This window comes from Corythoichthys intestinalis, unplaced genomic scaffold (genome assembly GCF_030265065.1).
Source record: "Corythoichthys intestinalis isolate RoL2023-P3 unplaced genomic scaffold, ASM3026506v1 HiC_scaffold_26, whole genome shotgun sequence".
NCBI lineage: Eukaryota > Metazoa > Chordata > Actinopteri > Syngnathiformes > Syngnathidae > Corythoichthys > Corythoichthys intestinalis.
This window is the reverse complement of record NW_026651595.1, coordinates 3,215,098-3,237,520: the sequence shown is the minus strand read 5'-3', so window position 1 is coordinate 3,237,520 and position 22,423 is coordinate 3,215,098.

Genomic DNA, 22,423 nt, shown 5'->3' with positions numbered 1-22,423 from the left:
CAAACTTCACCCAATAGTGTATTGTATCAGATTCTAGTAGTTACATTTGAAAATTTCGTTCTAGGACATTTCGTTTGAGCGCAATCATTAAACTTAATTAAAAAAGTCATTTAAGCCTTTTCACAGTGAGATCTATGCGATATGGCCGAGAAATGTAATTTTGATGTTAACTCCCAAACCGCTGCGCAGAAGTCAACCAAACTTCACCCAATAGTGTATTGTATCACAATCTAGTAGTTACATTTGAAAATTTTGTTCTAGGACATTTTGTTTGAACGCAATCATCAAACTTAATTAAAAAAGTCATTTAAGCCTTTTCACAGTGAGATCTATGCGATATGGCCGAGAAATGTAATTTTGATGTTAACTCCCAAACCGCTGCGCAGAAGTCAACCAAACTTCACCCAATAGTGTATTGTATCACAATCTAGTAGTTACATTTGAAAATTTTGTTCTAGGACATTTTGTTTGAGCGCAATCATCAAACTTAATTAAAAAAGTCATTTAAGCCTTTTCACAGTGAGATCTATGCGATATGGCCGAGAAATGTAATTTTGATTTTAACTCCCAAACCGCTGCGCAGAAGTCAACCAAACTTCACCCATTAGTGTATTGTATCACAATCTAGTAGTTACATGTGGAAATTTTGTTCTAGGACATTTGATTTGAGCGCAATACTCAAACTTAGGTCAAAAAAGCCATTTAAGCCTTTTCACAGTGAGATCAATGCGATATGGCCGAGAAATGTAATTTTGATGTTAACTCCCAAACCGCTGCGCAGAAGTCAACCAAACTTCACCCAATAGTGTATTGTATCACATTCTAGTAGTTACATTTGAAAATTTCGTTCTAGGACATTTGGTTTGAGCGCAATCATTAAACTTAGGTCAAAAAAGCCATTTAAGCCTTTTCACAGTGAGATCTATGCGATATGGCCGAGAAATGTAATTTTGATGTTAACTCCCAAACCGCTGCGCAGAAGTCAACCAAACTTCACCCATTAGTGTATTGTATCACAATCTAGTAGTTACATGTGGAAATTTGGTTCTAGGACATTTGATTTGAGCGCAATCCTCAAACTTAGGTCAAAAAAGCCATTTAAGCCTTTTCACAGTGAGATCTATGCGATATGGCCGAGAAATGTAATTTTGATGTTAACTCCCAAACCGCTGCGCAGAAGTCAACCAAACTTCACCCAATAGTGTATTGTATCACAATCTAGTAGTTACATTTGAAAATTTTGTTCTAGGACATTTTATTTGAACGCAATCATCAAACTTAATTAAAAAAGTCATTTAAGCCTTTTCACAGTGAGATCTATGCGATATGGCCGAGAAATGTAATTTTGATGTTAACTCCCAAATCGCTGCGCAGAAGTCAACCAAACTTCACCCATTAGTGTATTGTATCACAATCTAGTAGTTACATGTGGAAATTTGGTTATAGGACATTTGATTTGAGCGCAATCCTCAAACTTAGGTCAAAAAAGCCATTTAAGCCTTTTCACAGTGAGATCTGTGCGATATGGCCGAGAAATGTAATTTTGATGTTAACTCCCAAACCGCTGCGCAGAAGTCAACCAAACTTCACCCAATAGTGTATTTTATCACAATCTAGTAGTTACATTTGGAAATTTAGTTCTAGGACATTTGATTTGAGCGCAATCTTCAAACTTAATTAAAAAAAGTCATTTAAGCCTTTTCACAGTGAGATCTATGCGATATGGCCGAGAAATGTAATTTTGATGTTAACTCCCAATCCGCTGCGCAGAAGTCAACCAAACTTCACCCAATAGTGTATTGTATCACATTCTAATAGTTACATTTGAAAATTTCGTTCTAGGACATTTGGTTTGAGCGCAATCATTAAACTTAGGTCAAAAAAGCCATTTAAGCCTTTTCACAGTGAGATCTATGCGATATGGCCGAGAAATGTAATTTTGATGTTAACTCCCAAACCGCTGCAAAGAAGTCAACCAAACTTCACCCAATAGTGTATTGTATCACAATCTAGTAGTTACATTTGAAAATTTTGTTCTAGGAAATTTTGTTTGAGCGCAATCATCAAACTTAATTAAAAAAGTCATTTAAGCCTTTTCACAGTGAGATCTATGCGATATGGCCGAGAAATGTAATTTTGATGTTAACTCCCAAACCGCTGCGCAGAAGTCAACCAAACTTCACCCATTAGTGTATTGTATCACAATCTAGTAGTTACATGTGAAAATTTGGTTCTAGGACATTTGATTTGAGCGCAATCCTCAAACTTAGGTCAAAAAAGCCATTTAAGCCTTTTCACAGTGAGATCTATGCGATATGGCCGAGAAATGTAATTTTGATGTTAACTCCCAAACCGCTGCGCAGAAGTCAACCAAACTTCACCCAATAGTGTATTGTATCACATTCTAGTAGTTACATTTGAAAATTTGGTTCTAGGACATTTGGTTTGAGCGCAATTATTAAACTTAGGTCAAAAAAGCCATTTAAGCCTTTTCACAGTGAGATCTATGCGATATGGCCGAGAAATGTAATTTTGATGTTAACTCCCAAACCGCTGCGCAGAAGTCAACCAAACTTCACCCAATAGTGTATTGTATCACATTCTAGTAGTTACATTTGAAAATTTCGTTCTAGGACATTTGGTTTGAGCGCAATCATTAAACTTAGGTCAAAAAAGCCATTTAAGCCTTTTCACAGTGAGATCTATGCGATATGGCCGAGAAATGTAATTTTGATGTTAACTCCCAAACCGCTGCGCAGAAGTCAACCAAACTTCACCCATTAGTGTATTGTATCACAATCTAGTAGTTACATGTGGAAATTTGGTTATAGGACATTTGATTTGAGCGCAATCCTCAAACTTAGGTCAAAAAAGCCATTTAAGCCTTTTCACAGTGAGATCTGTGCGATATGGCCGAGAAATGTAATTTTGATGTTAACTCCCAAACCGCTGCGCAGAAGTCAACCAAACTTCACCCAATAGTGTATTTTATCACAATCTAGTAGTTACATTTGGAAATTTAGTTCTAGGACATTTGATTTGAGCGCAATCTTCAAACTTAATTAAAAAAAGTCATTTAAGCCTTTTCACAGTGAGATCTATGCGATATGGCCGAGAAATGTAATTTTGATGTTAACTCCCAATCCGCTGCGCAGAAGTCAACCAAACTTCACCCAATAGTGTATTGTATCACATTCTAATAGTTACATTTGAAAATTTCGTTCTAGGACATTTGGTTTGAGCGCAATCATTAAACTTAGGTCAAAAAAGCCATTTAAGCCTTTTCACAGTGAGATCTATGCGATATGGCCGAGAAATGTAATTTTGATGTTAACTCCCAAACCGCTGCAAAGAAGTCAACCAAACTTCACCCAATAGTGTATTGTATCACAATCTAGTAGTTACATTTGAAAATTTTGTTCTAGGAAATTTTGTTTGAGCGCAATCATCAAACTTAATTAAAAAAGTCATTTAAGCCTTTTCACAGTGAGATCTATGCGATATGGCCGAGAAATGTAATTTTGATGTTAACTCCCAAACCGCTGCGCAGAAGTCAACCAAACTTCACCCATTAGTGTATTGTATCACAATCTAGTAGTTACATGTGAAAATTTGGTTCTAGGACATTTGATTTGAGCGCAATCCTCAAACTTAGGTCAAAAAAGCCATTTAAGCCTTTTCACAGTGAGATCTATGCGATATGGCCGAGAAATGTAATTTTGATGTTAACTCCCAAACCGCTGCGCAGAAGTCAACCAAACTTCACCCAATAGTGTATTGTATCACATTCTAGTAGTTACATTTGAAAATTTGGTTCTAGGACATTTGGTTTGAGCGCAATTATTAAACTTAGGTCAAAAAAGCCATTTAAGCCTTTTCACAGTGAGATCTATGCGATATGGCCGAGAAATGTAATTTTGATGTTAACTCCCAAACCGCTGCGCAGAAGTCAACCAAACTTCACCCAATAGTGTATTGTATCACATTCTAGTAGTTACATTTGAAAATTTCGTTCTAGGACATTTGGTTTGAGCGCAATCATTAAACTTAGGTCAAAAAAGCCATTTAAGCCTTTTCACAGTGAGATCTATGCGATATGGCCGAGAAATGTAATTTTGATGTTAACTCCCAAACCGCTGCGCAGAAGTCAACCAAACTTCACCCAATAGTGTATTGTATCACATTCTAGTAGTTACATTTGAAAATTTCGTTCTAGGACATTTGGTTTGAGCGCAATCATTAAACTTAGGTCAAAAAAGCCATTTAAGCCTTTTCACAGTGAGATCTATGCGATATGGCCGAGAAATGTAATTTTGATGTTAACTCCCAAACCGCTGCGCAGAAGTCAACCAAACTTCACCCAATAGTGTATTGTATCACAATCTAGTAGTTACATTTGAAAATTTTGTTCTAGGAAATTTTGTTTGAGCGCAATCATCAAACTTAATTAAAAAAGTCATTTAAGCCTTTTCACAGTGAGATCTATGCGATATGGCCGAGAAATGTAATTTTGATGTTAACTCCCAAACCGCTGCGCAGAAGTCAACCAAACTTCACCCATTAGTGTATTGTATCACAATCTAGTAGTTACATGTGAAAATTTGGTTCTAGGACATTTGATTTGAGCGCAATCCTCAAACTTAGGTCAAAAAAGCCATTTAAGCCTTTTCACAGTGAGATCTATGCGATATGGCCGAGAAATGTAATTTTGATGTTAACTCCCAAACCGCTGCGCAGAAGTCAACCTAACTTCACCCAATAGTGTATTGTATCACATTCTAGTAGTTACATTTGAAAATTTCGTTCTAGGACATTTGGTTTGAGCGCAATTATTAAACTTAGGTCAAAAAAGCCATTTAAGCCTTTTCACAGTGAGATCTATGCGATATGGCCGAGAAATGTAATTTTGATGTTAACTCCCAAACCGCTGCGCAGAAGTAAACCAAACTTCACCCATTAGTGTATTGTATCACAATCTAGTAGTTACATGTGGAAATTTTGTTCTAGGACATTTGATTTGAGCGCAATCCTCAAACTTAGGTCAAAAAAGCCATTTAAGCCTTTTCACAGTGAGATCTATGCGATATGGCCGAGAAATGTAATTTTGATGTTAACTCCCAAACCGCTGCGCAGAAGTAAACTAAACTTCACCCAATAGTGTATTGTATCACATTCTAGTAGTTACATTTGAAAATTTTGTTCTAGGACATTTGGTTTGAGCGCAATCATTAAACTTAATTAAAAAAGTCATTTAAGCCTTTTCACAGTGAGATCTATGCGATATGGCCGAGAAATGTAATTTTGATGTTAACTCCCAAACCGCTGCGCAGAAGTCAACCAAACTTCACCCAATAGTGTATTGTATCACATTCTAGTAGGTACTTTTGAAAATTTCGTTCTAGGACATTTGGTTTGAGCGCAATCATTAAACTTAGGTCAAAAAAGCCATTTAAGCCTTTTCACAGTGAGATCTATGCGATATGGCCCAGAAATGTAATTTTGATGTTAACTCCCAAACCGCTGCGCAGAAGTCAACCAAACTTCACCCAATAGTGTATTGTATCAGATTCTAGTAGTTACATTTGAAAATTTCGTTCTAGGACATTTGGTTTGAGCGCAATCATTAAACTTAATTAAAAAAGTCATTTAAGCCTTTTCACAGTGAGATCTATGCGATATGGCCGAGAAATGTAATTTTGATGTTAACTCCCAAACCGCTGCGCAGAAGTCAACCAAACTTCACCCAATAGTGTATTGTATCACAATCTAGTAGTTACATTTGAAAATTTTGTTCTAGGACATTTTGTTTGAACGCAATCATCAAACTTAATTAAAAAAGTCATTTAAGCCTTTTCACAGTGAGATCTATGCGATATGGCCGAGAAATGTAATTTTGATGTTAACTCCCAAACCGCTGCGCAGAAGTCAACCAAACTTCACCCAATAGTGTATTGTATCACAATCTAGTAGTTACATTTGAAAATTTTGTTCTAGGAAATTTTGTTTGAGCGCTATCATCAAACTTAATTAAAAAAGTCATTTAAGCCTTTTCACAGTGAGATCTATGCGATATGGCCGAGAAATGTAATTTTGATGTTAACTCCCAAACCGCTGCGCAGAAGTCAACCAAACTTCACCCATTAGTGTATTGTATCACACTCTAGTAGTTACATGTGGAAATTTGGTTCTAGGACATTTGATTTGAGCGCAATCCTCAAACTTAGGTCAAAAAAGCCATTTAAGCCTTTTCACAGTGAGATCTATGCGATATGGCCGAGAAATGTAATTTTGATGTTAACTCCCAAACCGCTGCGCAGAAGTCAACCAAACTTCACCCAATAGTGTATTGTATCACATTCTAGTAGTTACATTTGAAAATTTCGTTCTAGGACATTTGGTTTGAGCGCAATCATTAAACTTAGGTCAAAAAAGCCATTTAAGCCTTTTCACAGTGAGATCTATGCGATATGGCCGAGAAATGTAATTTTGATGTTAACTCCCAAACCGCTGCGCAGAAGTAAACCAAACTTCATCCATTCGTGTATTGTATCACAATCTAGTAGTTACATGTGGAAATTTGGTTCTAGGACATTTGATTTGAGCGCAATCCTCAAACTTAGGTCAAAAAAGCCATTTAAGCCTTTTCACAGTAAGATCTATGCGATATGGCCGAGAAATGTAATTTTGATGTTAACTCCCAAACCGCTGCGCAGAAGTCAACCAAACTTCACCCAATAGTGTATTGTATCACACTCTAGTAGTTACATTTGAAAATTTTGTTCTAGGACATTTTGTTTGAACGCAATCAATAAACTTAATTAAAAAAGTCATTTAAGCCTTTTCACAGTGAGATCTATGCGATATGGCCGAGAAATGTAATTTTGATGTTAACTCCCAAACCGCTGCGCAGAAGTCAACCAAACTTCACCCATTAGTGTATTGTATCACAATCTAGTAGTTACATGTGGAAATTTGGTTATAGGACATTTGATTTGAGCGCAATCCTCAAACTTAGGTCAAAAAAGCCATTTAAGCCTTTTCACAGTGAGATATATGCGATATGGCCGAGAAATGTAATTTTGATGTTAACTCCCAAACCGCTGCGCAGAAGTCAACCAAACTTCACCCAATAGTGTATTGTATCACATTCTAGTAGTTACATTTGAAAATTTCGTTCTAGGACATTTGGTTTGAGCGCAATCATTAAACTTAGGTCAAAAAAGCCATTTAAGCCTTTTCACAGTGAGATCTATGCGATATGGCCGAGAAATGTAATTTTGATGTTAACTCCCAAACCGCTGCGCAGAAGTCAACTAAACTTCACCCAATAGTGTATTGTATCACAATCTAGTAGTTACATTTGAAAATTTTGTTCTAGGAAATTTTGTTTGAGCGCAATCATCAAACTTAATTAAAAAAGTCATTTAAGCCTTTTCACAGTGAGATCTATGCGATATGGCCGAGAAATGTAATTTTGATGTTAACTCCCAAACCGCTGCGCAGAAGTCAACCAAACTTCACCCAATAGTGTATTGTATCAGATTCTAGTAGTTACATTTGAAAATTTCGTTCTAGGACATTTGGTTTGAGCGCAATCATTAAACTTAATTAAAAAAGTCATTTAAGCCTTTTCACAGTGAGATCTATGCGATATGGCCGAGAAATGTAATTTTGATGTTAACTCCCAAACCGCTGCGCAGAAGTCAACCAAACTTCACCCAATAGTGTATTGTATCACAATCTAGTAGTTACATTTGAAAATTTTGTTCTAGGACATTTTGTTTGAACGCAATCATCAAACTTAATTAAAAAAGTCATTTAAGCCTTTTCACAGTGAGATCTATGCGATATGGCCGAGAAATGTAATTTTGATGTTAACTCCCAAACCGCTGCGCAGAAGTCAACCAAACTTCACCCAATAGTGTATTGTATCACAATCTAGTAGTTACATTTGAAAATTTTGTTCTAGGAAATTTTGTTTGAGCGCAATCATCAAACTTAATTAAAAAAGTCATTTAAGCCTTTTCACAGTGAGATCTATGCGATATGGCCGAGAAATGTAATTTTGATGTTAACTCCCAAACCGCTGCGCAGAAGTCAACCAAACTTCACCCAATAGTGTATTGTATCACAATCTAGTAGTTACATTTGAAAATTTTGTTCTAGGACATTTTGTTTGAACGCAATCATACAACTTAATTAAAAAAGTCATTTAAGCCTTTTCACAGTGAGATCTATGCGATATGGCCGAGAAATGTAATTTTGATGTTAACTCCCAAACCGCTGCGCAGAAGTCAACCAAACTTCACCCAATAGTGTATTGTATCACAATCTAGTAGTTACATTTGAAAATTTTGTTCTAGGAAATTTTGTTTGAGCGCAATCATCAAACTTAATTAAAAAAGTCATTTAAGCCTTTTCACAGTGAGATCTATGCGATATGGCCGAGAAATGTAATTTTGATTTTAACTCCCAAACCGCTGCGCAGAAGTCAACCAAACTTCACCCATTAGTGTATTGTATCACAATCTAGTAGTTACATGTGGAAATTTTGTTCTAGGAAATTTGATTTGAGCGCAATACTCAAACTTAGGTCAAAAAAGCCATTTAAGCCTTTTCACAGTGAGATCAATGCGATATGGCCGTGAAATGTAATTTTGATGTTAACTCCCAAACCGCTGCGCAGAAGTCAACCAAACTTCACCCAATAGTGTATTGTATCACATTCTAGTAGTTACATTTGAAAATTTCGTTCTAGGACATTTGGTTTGAGCGCAATCATTAAACTTAGGTCAAAAAAGCCATTTAAGCCTTTTCACAGTGAGATCTATGCGATATGGCCGAGAAATGTAATTTTGATGTTAACTCCCAAACCGCTGCGCAGAAGTCAACCAAACTTCACCCAATAGTGTATTGTATCACAATCTAGTAGTTACATTTGAAAATTTTGTTCTAGGACATTTTGTTTGAACGCAATCATCAAACTTAATTAAAAAAGTCATTTAAGCCTTTTCACAGTGAGATCTATGCGATATGGCCGAGAAATGTAATTTTGATGTTAACTCCCAAACCGCTGCGCAGAAGTCAACCAAACTTCACCCAATAGTGTATTGTATCACAATCTAGTAGTTACATTTGAAAATTTTGTTCTAGGACATTTTGTTTGAACGCAATCATCAAACTTAATTAAAAAAGTCATTTAAGCCTTTTCACAGTGAGATCTATGCGATATGGCCGAGAAATTTAATTTTGATGTTAACTCCCAAACCGCTGCGCAGAAGTCAACCAAACTTCACCCAATAGTGTATTGTATCACAATCTAGTAGTTACATTTGAAAATTTTGTTCTAGGACATTTTGTTTGAACGCAATCATCAAACTTAATTAAAAAAGTCATTTAAGCCTTTTCACAGTGAGATCTATGCGATATGGCCGAGAAATTTAATTTTGATGTTAACTCCCAAACCGCTGCGCAGAAGTCAACCAAACTTCACCCATTAGTGTATTGTATCACAATCTAGTAGTTACATGTGGAAATTTTGTTCTAGGAAATTTGATTTGAGCGCAATACTCAAACTTAGGTCAAAAAAGCCATTTAAGCCTTTTCACAGTGAGATCAATGCGATATGGCCGTGAAATGTAATTTTGATGTTAACTCCCAAACCGCTGCGCAGAAGTCAACCAAACTTCACCCAATAGTGTATTGTATCACATTCTAGTAGTTACATTTGAAAATTTCGTTCTAGGACATTTGGTTTGAGCGCAATCATTAAACTTAGGTCAAAAAAGCCATTTAAGCCTTTTCACAGTGAGATCTATGCGATATGGCCGAGAAATGTAATTTTGATGTTAACTCCCAAACCGCTGCGCAGAAGTCAACCAAACTTCACCCAATAGTGTATTGTATCACAATCTAGTAGTTACATTTGAAAATTTTGTTCTAGGACATTTTGTTTGAACGCAATCATCAAACTTAATTAAAAAAGTCATTTAAGCCTTTTCACAGTGAGATCTATGCGATATGGCCGAGAAATTTAATTTTGATGTTAACTCCCAAACCGCTGCGCAGAAGTCAACCAAACTTCACCCAATAGTGTATTGTATCACAATCTAGTAGTTACATTTGAAAATTTTGTTCTAGGAAATTTTGTTTGAGCGCTATCATCAAACTTAATTAAAAAAGTCATTTAAGCCTTTTCACAGTGAGATCTATGCGATATGGCCGAGAAATGTAATTTTGATGTTAACTCCCAAACCGCTGCGCAGAAGTCAACCAAACTTCACCCATTAGTGTATTGTATCACAATCTAGTAGTTACATTTGAAAATTTTGTTCTAGGAAATTTTGTTTGAGCGCAATCATCAAACTTAATTAAAAAAGTCATTTAAGCCTTTTCACAGTGAGATCTATGCGATATGGCCGAGAAATGTAATTTTGATGTTAACTCCCAAACCGCTGCGCAGAAGTCAACCAAACTTCACCCATTAGTGTATTGTATCACAATCTAGTAGTTACATTTGAAAATTTTGTTCTAGGAAATTTTGTTTGAGCGCTATCATCAAACTTAATTAAAAAAGTCATTTAAGCCTTTTCACAGTGAGATCTATGCGATATGGCCGAGAAATGTAATTTTGATGTTAACTCCCAAACCGCTGCGCAGAAGTCAACCAAACTTCACCCAATAGTGTATTGTATCACAATCTAGTAGTTACATTTGAAAATTTTGTTCTAGGAAATTTTGTTTGAGCGCTATCATCAAACTTAATTAAAAAAGTCATTTAAGCCTTTTCACAGTGAGATCTATGCGATATGGCCGAGAAATGTAATTTTGATGTTAACTCCCAAACCGCTGCGCAGAAGTCAACCAAACTTCACCCATTATTGTATTGTATCACACTCTAGTAGTTACATGTGGAAATTTGGTTCTAGGACATTTGATTTGAGCGCAATCCTCAAACTTAGGTCAAAAAAGCCATTTAAGCCTTTTCACAGTGAGATCTATGCGATATGGCCGAGAAATGTAATTTTGATGTTAACTCCCAAACCGCTGCGCAGAAGTCAACCAAACTTCATCCATTCGTGTATTGTATCACAATCTAGTAGTTACATGTGGAAATTTGGTTCTAGGACATTTGATTTGAGCGCAATCCTCAAACTTAGGTCAAAAAAGCCATTTAAGCCTTTTCACAGTAAGATCTATGCGATATGGCCGAGAAATGTAATTTTGATGTTAACTCCCAAACCGCTGCGCAGAAGTCAACCAAACTTCACCCAATAGTGTATTGTATCACACTCTAGTAGTTACATTTGAAAATTTTGTTCTAGGACATTTTGTTTGAACGCAATCAATAAACTTAATTAAAAAAGTCATTTAAGCCTTTTCACAGTGAGATCTATGCGATATGGCCGAGAAATGTAATTTTGATGTTAACTCCCAAACCGCTGCGCAGAAGTCAACCAAACTTCACCCATTAGTGTATTGTATCACAATCTAGTAGTTACATGTGGAAATTTGGTTATAGGACATTTGATTTGAGCGCAATCCTCAAACTTAGGTCAAAAAAGCCATTTAAGCCTTTTCACAGTGAGATATATGCGATATGGCCGAGAAATGTAATTTTGATGTTAACTCCCAAACCGCTGCGCAGAAGTCAACCAAACTTCACCCAATAGTGTATTGTATCACATTCTAGTAGTTACATTTGAAAATTTCGTTCTAGGACATTTGGTTTGAGCGCAATCATTAAACTTAGGTCAAAAAAGCCATTTAAGCCTTTTCACAGTGAGATCTATGCGATATGGCCGAGAAATGTAATTTTGATGTTAACTCCCAAACCGCTGCGCAGAAGTCAACTAAACTTCACCCAATAGTGTATTGTATCACAATCTAGTAGTTACATTTGAAAATTTTGTTCTAGGAAATTTTGTTTGAGCGCAATCATCAAACTTAATTAAAAAAGTCATTTAAGCCTTTTCACAGTGAGATCTATGCGATATGGCCGAGAAATGTAATTTTGATGTTAACTCCCAAACCGCTGCGCAGAAGTCAACCAAACTTCACCCAATAGTGTATTGTATCAGATTCTAGTAGTTACATTTGAAAATTTCGTTCTAGGACATTTGGTTTGAGCGCAATCATTAAACTTAATTAAAAAAGTCATTTAAGCCTTTTCACAGTGAGATCTATGCGATATGGCCGAGAAATGTAATTTTGATGTTAACTCCCAAACCGCTGCGCAGAAGTCAACCAAACTTCACCCAATAGTGTATTGTATCACAATCTAGTAGTTACATTTGAAAATTTTGTTCTAGGACATTTTGTCTGAACGCAATCATCAAACTTAATTAAAAAAGTCATTTAAGCCTTTTCACAGTGAGATCTATGCGATATGGCCGAGAAATGTAATTTTGATGTTAACTCCCAAACCGCTGCGCAGAAGTCAACCAAACTTCACCCAATAGTGTATTGTATCACAATCTAGTAGTTACATTTGAAAATTTTGTTCTAGGAAATTTTGTTTGAGCGCAATCATCAAACTGAATTAAAAAAGTCATTTAAGCCTTTTCACAGTGAGATCTATGCGATATGGCCGAGAAATGTAATTTTGATGTTAACTCCCAAACCGCTGCGCAGAAGTCAACCAAACTTCACCCAATAGTGTATTGTATCACAATCTAGTAGTTACATTTGAAAATTTTGTTCTAGGACATTTTGTTTGAACGCAATCATCAAACTTAATTAAAAAAGTCATTTAAGCCTTTTCACAGTGAGATCTATGCGATATGGCCGAGAAATGTAATTTTGATGTTAACTCCCAAACCGCTGCGCAGAAGTCAACCAAACTTCACCCAATAGTGTATTGTATCACAATCTAGTAGTTACATTTGAAAATTTTGTTCTAGGAAATTTTGTTTGAGCGCAATCATCAAACTTAATTAAAAAAGTCATTTAAGCCTTTTCACAGTGAGATCTATGCGATATGGCCGAGAAATGTAATTTTGATTTTAACTCCCAAACCGCTGCGCAGAAGTCAACCAAACTTCACCCATTAGTGTATTGTATCACAATCTAGTAGTTACATGTGGAAATTTTGTTCTAGGAAATTTGATTTGAGCGCAATACTCAAACTTAGGTCAAAAAAGCCATTTAAGCCTTTTCACAGTGAGATCAATGCGATATGGCCGTGAAATGTAATTTTGATGTTAACTCCCAAACCGCTGCGCAGAAGTCAACCAAACTTCACCCAATAGTGTATTGTATCACAATCTAGTAGTTACATGTGGAAATTTGGTTCTAGGACATTTGATTTTAGCGCAATCCTCAAACTTAGGTCAAAAAAGCCATTTAAGCCTTTTCACAGTGAGATCTATGCGATATGGCCGAGAAATGTAATTTTGATGTTAACTCCCAAACCGCTGCGCAGAAGTCAACCAAACTTCACCCAATAGTGTATTGTATCACAATCTAGTAGTTACATTTGAAAATTTTGTTCTAGGACATTTTGTTTGAACGCAATCATCAAACTTAATTAAAAAAGTCATTTAAGCCTTTTCACAGTGAGATCTATGCGATATGGCCGAGAAATTTAATTTTGATGTTAACTCCCAAACCGCTGCGCAGAAGTCAACCAAACTTCACCCAATAGTGTATTGTATCACAATCTAGTAGTTACATTTGAAAATTTTGTTCTAGAAAATTTTGTTTGAGCGCTATCATCAAACTTAATTAAAAAAGTCATTTAAGCCTTTTCACAGTGAGATCTATGCGATATGGCCGAGAAATGTAATTTTGATGTTAACTCCCAAACCGCTGCGCAGAAGTCAACCAAACTTCACCCATTAGTGTATTGTATCACAATCTAGTAGTTACATTTGAAAATTTTGTTCTAGGAAATTTTGTTTGAGCGCAATCATCAAACTTAATTAAAAAAGTCATTTAAGCCTTTTCACAGTGAGATCTATGCGATATGGCCGAGAAATGTAATTTTGATGTTAACTCCCAAACCGCTGCGCAGAAGTCAACCAAACTTCACCCATTAGTGTATTGTATCACACTCTAGTAGTTACATGTGGAAATTTGGTTCTAGGACATTTGATTTGAGCGCAATCCTCAAACTTAGGTCAAAAAAGCCATTTAAGCCTTTTCACAGTGAGATCTATGCGATATGGCCGAGAAATGTAATTTTGATGTTAACTCCCAAACCGCTGCGCAGAAGTCAACCAAACTTCACCCAATAGTGTATTGTATCACATTCTAGTAGTTACATTTGAAAATTTCGTTCTAGGACATTTGGTTTAAACGCAATCATTAAACTTAGGTCAAAAAAGCCATTTAAGCCTTTTCACAGTGAGATCTATGCGATATGGCCGAGAAATGTAATTTTGATGTTAACTCCCAAACCGCTGCGCAGAAGTAAACCAAACTTCATCCATTCGTGTATTGTATCACAATCTAGTAGTTACATGTGGAAATTTGGTTCTAGGACATTTGATTTGAGCGCAATCCTCAAACTTAGGTCAAAAAAGCCATTTAAGCCTTTTCACAGTAAGATCTATGCGATATGGCCGAGAAATGTAATTTTGATGTTAACTCCCAAACCGCTGCGCAGAAGTCAACCAAACTTCACCCAATAGTGTATTGTATCACAATCTAGTAGTTACATTTGAAAATTTTGTTCTAGGAAATTTTGTTTGAGCGCAATCATCAAACTTAATTAAAAAAGTCATTTAAGCCTTTTCACAGTGAGATCTATGCGATATGGCCGAGAAATGTAATTTTGATGTTAACTCCCAAACCGCTGCGCAGAAGTCAACCAAACTTCACCCATTAGTGTATTGTATCACAATCTAGTAGTTACATGTGGAAATTTTGTTCTAGGACATTTGATTTGAGCGCAATACTCAAACTTAGGTCAAAAAAGCCATTTAAGCCTTTTCACAGTGAGATCTATGCGATATGGCCGAGAAATTTAATTTTGATGTTAACTCCCAAACCGCTGCGCAGAAGTCAACCAAACTTCACCCAATAGTGTATTGTATCACATTCTAGTAGTTACATTTGAAAATTTCGTTCTAGGACATTTGGTTTGAGCGCAATCATTAAACTTAGGTCAAAAAAGCCATTTAAGCCTTTTCACAGTGAGATCTATGCGATATGGCCGAGAAATGTAATTTTGATGTTAACTCCCAAACCGCTGCGCAGAAGTCAACCAAACTTCACCCATTAGTGTATTGTATCACAATCTAGTAGTTACATGTGGAAATTTGGTTCTAGGACATTTGATTTGAGCGCAATCCTCAAACTTAGGTCAAAAAAGCCATTTAAGCCTTTTCACAGTGAGATCTATGCGATATGGCCGAGAAATGTAATTTTGATGTTAACTCCCAAACCGCTGCGCAGAAGTCAACCAAACTTCACCCAATAGTGTATTGTATCACAATCTAGTAGTTACATTTGAAAATTTTGTTCTAGGACATTTTGTTTGAACGCAATCATCAAACTTAATTAAAAAAGTCATTTAAGCCTTTTCACAGTGAGATCTATGCGATATGGCCGAGAAATGTAATTTTGATGTTAACTCCCAAACCGCTGCGCAGAAGTCAACCAAACTTCACCCATTAGTGTATTGTATCACAATCTAGTAGTTACATGTGGAAATTTGGTTATAGGACATTTGATTTGAGCGCAATCCTCAAACTTAGGTCAAAAAAGCCATTTAAGCCTTTTCACAGTGAGATCTATGCGATATGGCCGAGAAATGTAATTTTGATGTTAACTCCCAAACCGCTGCGCAGAAGTCAACCAAACTTCACCCAATAGTGTATTTTATCACAATCTAGTAGTTACATTTGGAAATTTAGTTCTAGGACATTTGATTTGAGCGCAATCTTCAAACTTAATTAAAAAAAGTCATTTAAGCCTTTTCACAGTGAGATCTATGCGATATGGCCGAGAAATGTAATTTTGATGTTAACTCCCAAACCGCTGCGCAGAAGTCAACCAAACTTCACCCATTAGTGTATTGTATCACAATCTAGTAGTTACATGTGAAAATTTGGTTCTAGGACATTTGATTTGAGCGCAATCCTCAAACTTAGGTCAAAAAAGCCATTTAAGCCTTTTCACAGTGAGATCTATGCGATATGGCCGAGAAATGTAATTTTGATGTTAACTCCCAAACCGCTGCGCAGAAGTCAACCAAACTTCACCCAATAGTGTATTGTATCACATTCTAGTAGTTACATTTGAAAATTTCGTTCTAGGACATTTGGTTTGAGCGCAATTATTAAACTTAGGTCAAAAAAGCCATTTAAGCCTTTTCACAGTGAGATCTATGCGATATGGCCGAGAAATGTAATTTTGATGTTAACTCCCAAACCGCTGCGCAGAAGTCAACCAAACTTCACCCAATAGTGTATTGTATCACATTCTAGTAGTTACATTTGAAAATTTCGTTCTAGGACATTTGGTTTGAGCGCAATCATTAAACTTAGGTCAAAAAAGCCATTTAAGCCTTTTCACAGTGAGATCTATGCGATATGGCCGAGAAATGTAATTTTGATGTTAACTCCCAAACCGCTGCGCAGAAGTCAACCAAACTTCACCCAATAGTGTATTGTATCACAATCTAGTAGTTACATTTGAAAATTTTGTTCTAGGAAATTTTGTTTGAGCGCAATCATCAAACTTAATTAAAAAAGTCATTTAAGCCTTTTCACAGTGAGATCTATGCGATATGGCCGAGAAATGTAATTTTGATGTTAACTCCCAAACCGCTGCGCAGAAGTCAACCAAACTTCACCCATTAGTGTATTGTATCACAATCTAGTAGTTACATGTGAAAATTTGGTTCTAGGACATTTGATTTGAGCGCAATCCTCAAACTTAGGTCAAAAAAGCCATTTAAGCCTTTTCACAGTGAGATCTATGCGATATGGCCGAGAAATGTAATTTTGATGTTAACTCCCAAACCGCTGCGCAGAAGTCAACCTAACTTCACCCAATAGTGTATTGTATCACATTCTAGTAGTTACATTTGAAAATTTCGTTCTAGGACATTTGGTTTGAGCGCAATTATTAAACTTAGGTCAAAAAAGCCATTTAAGCCTTTTCACAGTGAGATCTATGCGATATGGCCTAGAAATGTAATTTTGATGTTAACTCCCAAACCGCTGCGCAGAAGTAAACCAAACTTCACCCATTAGTGTATTGTATCACAATCTAGTAGATACATGTGGAAATTTGGTTCTAGGACATTTGATTTGAGGGCAATCCTCAAACTTAGGTCAAAAAAGCCATTTAAGCCTTTTCACAGTGAGATCTATGCGATATGGCCGAGAAATGTAATTTTGATGTTAACTCCCAAACCGCTGCGCAGAAGTCAACCAAACTTCACCCAATAGTGCATTGTATCACAATCTAGTAGTTACATTTGAAAATTTTGTTCTAGGACATTTTGTTTGAGCGTAATCCTCAAACTTAGGTCAAAAAAGCCATTTAAACCTTTTCACAGTGAGATCTATGCGATATGGCCGAGAAATGTAATTTTGATGTTAACTCCCAAACCGCTGCGCAGAAGTCAACCAAACTTCACCCAATAGTGTATTGTATCACATTCTAGTAGTTACATTTGAAAATTTCGTTCTAGGACATTTGGTTTGAGCGCAATCGTTAAACTTAGGTCAAAAAAGCCATTTAAGCCTTTTCACAGTGAGATCTATGCGATATGGCCGAGAAATGTAATTTTGATGTTAACTCCCAAACCGCTGCGCAGAAGTAAACCAAACTTCACCCATTAGTGTATTGTATCACAATCTAGTAGTTACATGTGGAAATTTGGTTCTAGGACATTTGATTTGAGCGCAATCCTCAAACTTAGGTCAAAAAAGCCATTTAAGCCTTTTCACAGTGAGATCTATGCGATATGGCCGAGAAATGTAATTTTGATGTTAACTCCCAAACCGCTGCGCAGAAGTCAACCAAACTTCACCCAATAGTGTATTGTATCACAATCTAGTAGTTACATTTGAAAATTTTGTTCTAGGACATTTTGTTTGAACGCAATCATCAAACTTAATTAAAAAAGTCATTTAAGCCTTTTCAAAGTGAGATCTATGCGATATGGCCGAGAAATGTAATTTTGATGTTAACTCCCAAACCGCTGCGCAGAAGTCAACCAAACTTACCCCATTAGTGTATTGTATCACAATCTAGTAGTTACATGTGGAAATTTGGTTATAGGACATTTGATTTGAGCGCAATCCTCAAACTTAGGTCAAAAAAGCCATTTAAGCCTTTTCACAGTGAGATCTATGCGATATGGCCGAGAAATGTAATTTTGATGTTAACTCCCAAACCGCTGCGCAGAAGTCAACCAAACTTCACCCAATAGTGTATTTTATTACAATCTAGTAGTTACATTTGGAAATTTAGTTCTAGGACATTTGATTTGAGCGCAATCTTCAAACTTAATTAAAAAAAGTCATTTAAGCCTTTTCACAGTGAGATCTATGCGATATGGCCGAGAAATGTAATTTTGATGTTAACTCCCAAACCGCTGCGCAGAAGTCAACCAAACTTCACCCAATAGTGTATTGTATCACATTCTAGTAGTTACATTTGAAAATTTCGTTCTAGGACATTTGGTTTGAGCGCAATCATTAAACTTAGGTCAAAAAAGCCATTTAAGCCTTTTCACAGTGAGATCTATGCGATATGGCCGAGAAATGTAATTTTGATGTTAACTCCCAAACCGCTGCGCAGAAGTAAACCAAACTTCACCCATTAGTGTATTGTATCACAATCTAGTAGTTACATGTGGAAATTTGGTTCTAGGACATTTGATTTGAGCGCAATCCTCAAACTTAGGTCAAAAAAGCCATTTAAGCCTTTTCACAGTGAGATCTATGCGATATGGCCGAGAAATGTAATTTTGATGTTAACTCCCAAACCGCTGCGCAGAAGTCAACCAAACTTCACCCAATAGTGTATTGTATCACAATCTAGTAGTTACATTTGAAAATTTTGTTCTAGGACATTTTGTTTGAACGCAATCATCAAACTTAATTAAAAAAGTCATTTAAGCCTTTTCAAAGTGAGATCTATGCGATATGGCCGAGAAATGTAATTTTGATGTTAACTCCCAAACCGCTGCGCAGAAGTCAACCAAACTTACCCCATTAGTGTATTGTATCACAATCTAGTAGTTACATGTGGAAATTTGGTTATAGGACATTTGATTTGAGCGCAATCCTCAAACTTAGGTCAAAAAAGCCATTTAAGCCTTTTCACAGTGAGATCTATGCGATATGGCCGAGAAATGTAATTTTGATGTTAACTCCCAAACCGCTGCGCAGAAGTCAACCAAACTTCACCCAATAGTGTATTTTATTACAATCTAGTAGTTACATTTGGAAATTTAGTTCTAGGACATTTGATTTGAGCGCAATCTTCAAACTTAATTAAAAAAAGTCATTTAAGCCTTTTCACAGTGAGATCTATGCGATATGGCCGAGAAATGTAATTTTGATGTTAACTCCCAAACCGCTGCGCAGAAGTCAACCAAACTTCACCCAATAGTGTATTGTATCACATTCTAGTAGTTACATTTGAAAATTTCGTTCTAGGACATTTGGTTTGAGCGCAATCATTAAACTTAGGTCAAAAAAGCCATTTAAGCCTTTTCACAGTGAGATCTATGCGATATGGCCGAGAAATGTAATTTTGATGTTAACTCCCAAACCGCTGCGCAGAAGTCAACCAAACTTCACCCAATAGTGTATTGTATCACAATCTAGTAGTTACATTTGAAAATTTTGTTCTAGGAAATTTTGTTTGAGCGCAATCATCAAACTTAATTAAAAAAGTCATTTAAGCCTTTTCACAGTGAGATCTATGCGATATGGCCGAGAAATGTAATTTTGATGTTAACTCCCAAACCGCTGCGCAGAAGTCAACCAAACTTCACCCATTAGTGTATTGTATCACAATCTAGTAGTTACATGTGAAAATTTGGTTCTAGGACATTTGATTTGAGCGCAATCCTCAAACTTAGGTCAAAAAAGCCATTTAAGCCTTTTCACAGTGAGATCTATGCGATATGGCCGAGAAATGTAATTTTGATGTTAACTCCCAAACCGCTGCGCAGAAGTCAACCAAACTTCACCCAATAGTGTATTGTATCACATTCTAGTAGTTACATTTGAAAATTTCACTCTAGGACATTTGGTTTGAGCGCAATTATTAAACTTAGGTCAAAAAAGCCATTTAAGCCTTTTCACAGTGAGATCTATGCGATATGGCCGAGAAATGTAATTTTGATGTTAACTCCCAAACCGCTGCGCAGAAGTCAACCAAACTTCACCCAATAGTGTATTGTATCACAATCTAGTAGTTACATTTGAAAATTTTGTTCTAGGACATTTTGTTTGAACGCAATCATCAAACTTAATTAAAAAAGTCATTTAAGCCTTTCACAGTGAGATCTATGCGATATGGCCGAGAAATGTAATTTTGATGTTAACTCCCAAACCGCTGCGCAGAAGTCAACCAAACTTCACCCAATAGTGTATTGTATCACAATCTAGTAGTTACATTTGAAAATTTTGTTCTAGGAAATTTTGTTTGAGCGCAATCATCAAACTTAATTAAAAAAGTCATTTAAGCCTTTTCACAGTGAGATCTATGCGATATGGCCGAGAAATGTAAATTTGATGTTAACTCCCAAACCGCTGCGCAGAAGTCAACCAAACTTCACCCATTAGTGTATTGTATCACAATCTAGTAGTTACATGTGGAAATTTGGTTCTAGGACATTTGATTTGAGCGCAATCCTCAAACTTAGGTCAAAAAAGCCATTTAAGCCTTTTCACAGTGAGATCTATGCGATATGGCCGAGAAATGTAATTTTGATGTTAACTCCCAAACCGCTGCGCAGAAGTAAACCAAACTTCACCCAATAGTGTATTGTATCACATTCTAGTAGTTACATTTTAAAATTTCGTTCTAGGACATTTGATTTGAGCGCAATCCTCAAACTTAGGTCAAAAAAGCCATTTAAGCCTTTTCACAGTGAGATCTATGCGATATGGCCGAGAAATGTAATTTTGATGTTAACTCCCAAACCGCTGCGCAGAAGTAAACCAAACTACACCCATTAGTGTATTGTATCACAATCTAGTAGTTACATGTGGAAATTTGGTTCTAGGACATTTGATTTGAGCGCAATCCTCAAATTTAGGTCAAAAAAGCCATTTAAGCCTTTTCACAGTGAGATCTATGCGATATGGCCGAGAAATGTAATTTTGATGTTAACTCCCAAACAGCTGCGCAGAAGTCAACCAAACTTCACCCAATAGTGTATTGTATCACAATCTAGTAGTTACATTTGAAAATTTTGTTCTAGGACATTTTGTTTGAGCGCAATCCTCAAACTTAGGTCAAAAAAGCCATTTAAGCCTTTTCACAGTGAGATCTATGCGATATGGCCGAGAAATGTAATTTTGATGTTAACTCCCAAACCGCTGCGCAGAAGTCAACCAAACTTCACCCAATAGTGTATTGTATCACATTCTAGTAGTTACATTTGAAAATTTCGTTCTAGGACATTTGGTTTGAGCGCAATCATTAAACTTAGGTCAAAAAAGCCATTTAAGCCTTTTCACAGTGAGATCTATGCGATATGGCCGAGAAATGTAATTTTGATGTTAACTCCCAAACCGCTGCGCAGAAGTAAACCAAACTTCACCCATTAGTGTATTGTATCACAATCTAGTAGTTACATGTGGAAATTTGGTTCTAGGACATTTGATTTGAGCGCAATCCTCAAACTTAGGTCAAAAAAGCCATTTAAGCCTTTTCACAGTGAGATCTATGCGATATGGCCGAGAAATGTAATTTTGATGTTAACTCCCAAACCGCTGCGCAGAAGTCAACCAAACTTCACCCAATAGTGTATTGTATCACAATCTAGTAGTTACATTTGAAAATTTTGTTCTAGGACATTTTGTTTGAACGCAATCATCAAACTTAATTAAAAAAGTCATTTAAGCCTTTTCACAGTGAGATCTATGCGATATGGCCGAGAAATGTAATTTTGATGTTAACTCCCAAACCGCTGCGCAGAAGTCAACCAAACTTCACCCATTAGTGTATTGTATCACAATCTAGTAGTTACATGTGGAAATTTGGTTATAGGACATTTGATTTGAGCGCAATCCTCAAACTTAGGTCAAAAAAGCCATTTAAGCCTTTTCACAGTGAGATCTATGCGATATGGCCGAGAAATGTAATTTTGATGTTAACTCCCAAACCGCTGCGCAGAAGTCAACCAAACTTCACCCAATAGTGTATTTTATCACAATCTAGTAGTTACATTTGGAAATTTAGTTCTAGGACATTTGATTTGAGCGCAATCTTCAAACTT